This window comes from Triticum aestivum, chromosome 6A (genome assembly GCF_018294505.1).
Source record: "Triticum aestivum cultivar Chinese Spring chromosome 6A, IWGSC CS RefSeq v2.1, whole genome shotgun sequence".
In the NCBI taxonomy this organism is placed as follows: Eukaryota; Viridiplantae; Streptophyta; class Magnoliopsida; order Poales; family Poaceae; genus Triticum; species Triticum aestivum.
The window spans coordinates 396,803,195-396,808,507 of NC_057809.1; positions in this window are offsets into that span (position 1 = coordinate 396,803,195).

Here is a 5,313-nt window from a genome sequence, read left to right on the forward strand (position 1 = left end):
CCTAACATGGTTACTCAGCCCACATTCAGCGACGCCGGAAAGGCCCAAGCAAGGCTTCTGTACAACTTTTTGAAGTCACTAAGCTCAATTAATAACTTAAGAAAAAAGTTAGATTACAGTGGAACCTAATTAAAAGCTGTCACGAGCAAATAAATAATTCAACGGGTCCCACTTTTGCGTGTGCGCGTGTCTGTGCGTGTGGGTGTGTGTGTGTGAGAGAGAGATAGAGAGAGAGACCCATCGGTCGATGCTCGTAAATATATCTTTCAGCCATATGCATTGCTGATGCACAGTAAAAACTTATATAGTTGACACAATCATATAGAACATCATAGCACACTGAACTTGCATACAAAAATTTCACGCAGGCGGCACAATCAGGATGGAAGCAGTGGATCGCTACGGGAAGGGCTATGTTGAAACCAACAAAGTCGTACATAACGGTTCATCGTCTTTATCAATTACAGGGAAATATCTTGAATGTTGTGCAAAGAAAACAGACAGACAACACAATAAGTTCTCCTAGCATATTAAGTTGATGTACAGCCCTTTCTAAAAAAAGTTCAAGTACAAAATTAGAACAGGTCACAATCAAATGTACTGGCATATCAGTGCTTCACACCCATAGATCGGATTTAACTAGTATCTGACAAGATTCAGTTGTTACCTCAAATTAGAGCACATCCAGGCAGCCAGCCCTGCCTCTTCTCCCAAAGAAGTAGTGGCCTCCGCCGGGCGATGGAATAGGCCATGTGCCATCCATTGTTCCGAGCAACACGGGGAAAGTCTAACGTTGACTCCTGTAATGGATGTTGTCGATGGACCCTGACACTAGCGGCGGCGGCGGGACTTCGATTGATGGATTGACCACTTCTTTGACATGCACGAACACTTGATACAGGTACATCCCTAACGTGTTCCGCGGCGGCCTTGGTGGCGACGAATAGTACAACCCCGGTTCCTCCACCGGTGCCTCAACACCAATCACCTTCGGTATGGTGGACAGCTTCTTCATCCATGCCATAACCGTTAGAGCCCAGCTGTCTGGAGGAACAAACATACTTACGAGCTCACCTCCAAGGTCATTGATAAGCTCGTTCATGGACTCGTTGTTTGAAGCACGCCGAGGCATGCCGTGGAAGGTAAGCTTTGTTAAAAACTCAAGCTCAGAGGGCACCGAGCCCCATCCTGGGTGCCACCGGTTAAAGCTCACCAGCGTGCCATCGCAGAACAAACGCCGGGAAGATTCAACCACACGACTGCAGTCGAAAGTTGTCCGGAACCTGACGAAGAAATCAGCCGGTGGCGGATAGACTTCGACGAGCAAGTCACTTATTTGGATGCCGTGTGCAATGGCAAGAGCTTTGACAAGGTCGTCCGGCGAGACGGGAGGCCGGTCGTCGTTGATGGTTACCATCAGCACTTTGCTGGCAAACTGGTCATCAAGCGCCGCCATGCCACTGTTGAGCGACAGCATGCAGCGACCGAAGGAAGGACGGACCTCAGGAGCTCCGGCTCGGAGATCCGCGTTAACCAGTGACATGATAGTGCGCTTGAGTACAGGGAGTACAGGAGGGGGATTTGGGGGAACTAGATGTAACACCCTTGATGCGGCTATATCTCCCACGTGTCGGAGCACGACTTAGAGGCATAACCGCATTGAAGGCAATGTTGCAAGAGAGGTAATCTTCACACAACCCATGTAATGAATAAGGAAAGGGATACATAGTTGGCTTACAATCGCCACTTCACACAGTACATGAATAAAGCATTACATCATCCAGATACAAACAAGGTCCGACTACGGAACCAAAATAAAAGAAGACTAACCCTAATGCTACAGATCCCCGATCGCCCCAACTGGGCTCCACTATTGATCAACTGGAAACGGAAACAACATAACGAACACGATCTTCATCGAGCTCCTCCTTGAGCTTGGCTGCATCACCTGCACGATATCATCGGCACCTGCTAGCTGGTTTTGGAAGTATCTATGCATCACGGGGACTCAGCAATCTCACACCCTCGCGATCAAGACTATTTATGCTTATGGGTAAGGTAAAAATGTATGAGGTGGAGCTGCAGCAAGCACTAGCATATATGGTTGCTAACTTACGCAAATGAGAGCAAGAAGAGAAGGCAAAGCACGTTCGAGAAACTATGATCAAGAAGTGATCCTAGAACAACCTATGTCAAGCATAACTCCAACACCGTGTTCACTTCCCGAACTCCGCCGGAAAGAGACCATCACGGCTACACACGCGGTTGATGCATTTTAGTTAAGTTAGGTTTCAGGTTTTCTACAACCGGACATTAACAAATTCCCATCTGCCTATAACCGTGGGCATGGCTTTTGAAAGTTCAAAACCCTACAGGGGTGTCCCAACTTAGCCCATCACAAGCTCTCACGGTCAACGAAGGATATTTCGTCTCCCAGGAAGACCCGATCAGGCTCGGAATCCTGGTTACAAGACATCTCGACAATGGTAAAACTAAACTAGCAAAGCCGCCCGATGCGCCGACAATCCCGATAGGAGCTGCACATATCTCATTCTCAGGGCAACACTAGATGGGACATCCTACGAGTAAAATCAACCCTCAAGTTTCCCCGAGGTGGCCCCGCAGTCTACTCAGTCCGGACCAAAACTTAGAGAAGCACTGGCCGGGGGGGGGGGTTAAATAAAGATGACCCTTGAGTCTACAGAACCCAAGGGAAGGTGGTAGGTTGTTAGTGCAAATGGTAAAACCAAGGTTGGGCCTTGCTGGAGGAGTTTTATTCAAGGCGAACTATCAAAGGGTTCCCATTATAACCCGACCATGTAAGGAACGCAAAATCAAGGAACATAACACCGGTATGAGGGAAACTAGGGCGGCAAGAGTGGAACAAAACACCAGGCATAAGGACGAGCCTTCCACCCTTTACCAAGTATATAGATGCATTAATTAAATAAGAGATATTGTGATATCCCAACAAAATCCATGTTCCAACAAGGAACAAACTTCAATCTTCACCCCAACTAGCAACGCTATAAGAGGAGCTGAGCAAAGCGGTAACATAGCCAAACAATGGTTTGCTAGGACAAGGTGGGTTAGAGGTTTGGCTTAACAATATGGGAGGCATGACAAAGCATGTGGTAGGTATCGTAGCATAGGCATAGCAAAAGAGCGAGCAACTAGCAAGCAAAGATAGAAGTGATTTCGAGGGTATGGTCATCTTGCCTGAGATCCCGCAAGGAAGAAGGACAAGTCCATGAAGAAGACAAACGGACGTAGTCGAACGGATCCTCACAACACGACGTTATCGGAACCAACCCGATTAAGCAACACTGGAAAGGAGCAAACAACATAGTAAAGAACCATCACAATATCATGGCATGATGCACAATCAAGTATGATGCATGTCCGGTTTAATGAGGCATGGCATGGCAAAGTGCACAAGCAATCCTACAAATTAAGTGGAGCTCAATATGCAACAAGTTGCATATTGACGGAACACCACATGACTTATTTAGTTTGATCTCGTTTATGTACTCAACAATATTAAATGTGAAAACTACCTATCTAGGCAAGTTTAAATGAGGCCGGAAATAACAAACAACAATTCCGGTAAATCCCCACATGCAATATTTGAATTTGGTACTGTTCTGCCCTAAACACAATTTTAGAGTTGTTAAACATGCAAAGTAAAGCCACCATGTTAAACTAGGCATTTTTCCACCCCATTTACATATAAAGTTTGTTAAGTTTGGAGCTACGGTTATTTAGTTATGAAATAAACCATTTTAGCATGGAAATAGGCAAATTAAAGCAAACAGCATTTTAAACATTTTTAACAAGAATGAAAGTTGCAAATTATTAAACTAGACAAAATTCTAAGCAAGTTCCTTATATAATTTATTTTAATCCGATGCACCAATTGTGAGTTATTATACGCATGAACTATGAGGGGTTTTCTGTAAAACAGGTCTCTCTGGAAAAATAACTAAATTCGCAGAGCCTAAAAAAATAGACTCTGGGCTGAAATCTGGTGGAACGGGCTGCTCACATAGGGCCTGCAGGGGCGCGCGGAGCTGGGCCTCACGGGCGAAGGGAGCTGGGCCGGCGCGGCTGAAGGGAGCTGGGCCTGTGCCTTGGTGCTGGGCCGGCCTTGCTGGGGGAAGCTCTGGGCCGGGGCGAGGCAAGAGGAGGCCCACGCGCGATCGCTGTGGCATCGTCTCGGTCAACGCGAGGCGCAGGCGAGCGGGCAAACTGCTTGCTCTGAAGAACAGCGACAGCAACAGGTAAAACAGCGGCGCGATTGCAAGGACTTGGCAAGGTGACGTAGGCAAGGAACGACGGCGACCGGACGGGGGAACAGCGAGACTCCGATGCGGCAGGGAGCTCGGCAGACTGGGTCGAGCTGTGGGAGCTCGGGGCCTCAGGTGCGGGAGCAGAGGGGGCCGAGGCGCCATGGCAGGGGAAAGACCGCAGCGGCGGGGAAACTTGGTGGCGCCAGGCGACGACGGCGAGGAGCAGAGGCGGCGCAATACAACTGGACTCGCCGGAACCACGAGCGGAGGCAGCGGGGCAGATCGGACTTGAGGAGGCCGGTTCGGGCCAATGCAGCCAACGGCGCGTGGCGCGGTGAGGAACTTGCAACGGCGGAGGAGGTCGGTCCTGGTTGTTGTCGCAGAAGGCGGCGTCACCGGGGGGCGTGTCCTGTGGTGTCAGCGAGGTGTAGGCATCGGTGAGGGGCATATGCAAGGAGTGGGCGCGAGGAGCTCCTTCCCTCGGGCGCAGCGAGGCTGTGGCCTCGATCCCAAACTGGATCGAGCGCCGGTTGAGGAGGCTCTGGCAGGGACGAGACGACAGCGAGCAGGGATGCTCGGGCATGGGGCTGGTCCATGGCGGCGGTGGTCGAGGTGGAGGCCTGCGGTGGCTTCCATGGCATGGAGAGCACCTGTGAAGAGAGCCACGAGAGGTACGAAGTGAGGGGAGAACCAGAGAGGGAAAGAGAGGTGCAGGGAGAGAGAACTAGGCGGCGAGGGCTCACCTGCTGGTGATGCTTGTTGGTGGAGGGAGGAGGGGATCGGGGAGGATCCCGATGTGGAATTTGAGGGTGGCGGCGGCGGATTTGAGAAGGAGAAGGTTGTGGCTTCGGTTGGCTGGAGGATTGGTTCGGCGTGGAATCTGAGGAAGTGAGTGGCGGCGGTGGGATGGATCCCTAGGAATTAGGGATTTGGTCTAGGTTAGGCTAATATATATAGTGAGTGGTTCTGGTTAGGGGTAAATCCATCCCTCCAGTTGTAATTGAACGGTCGGGAAAATAGGCTA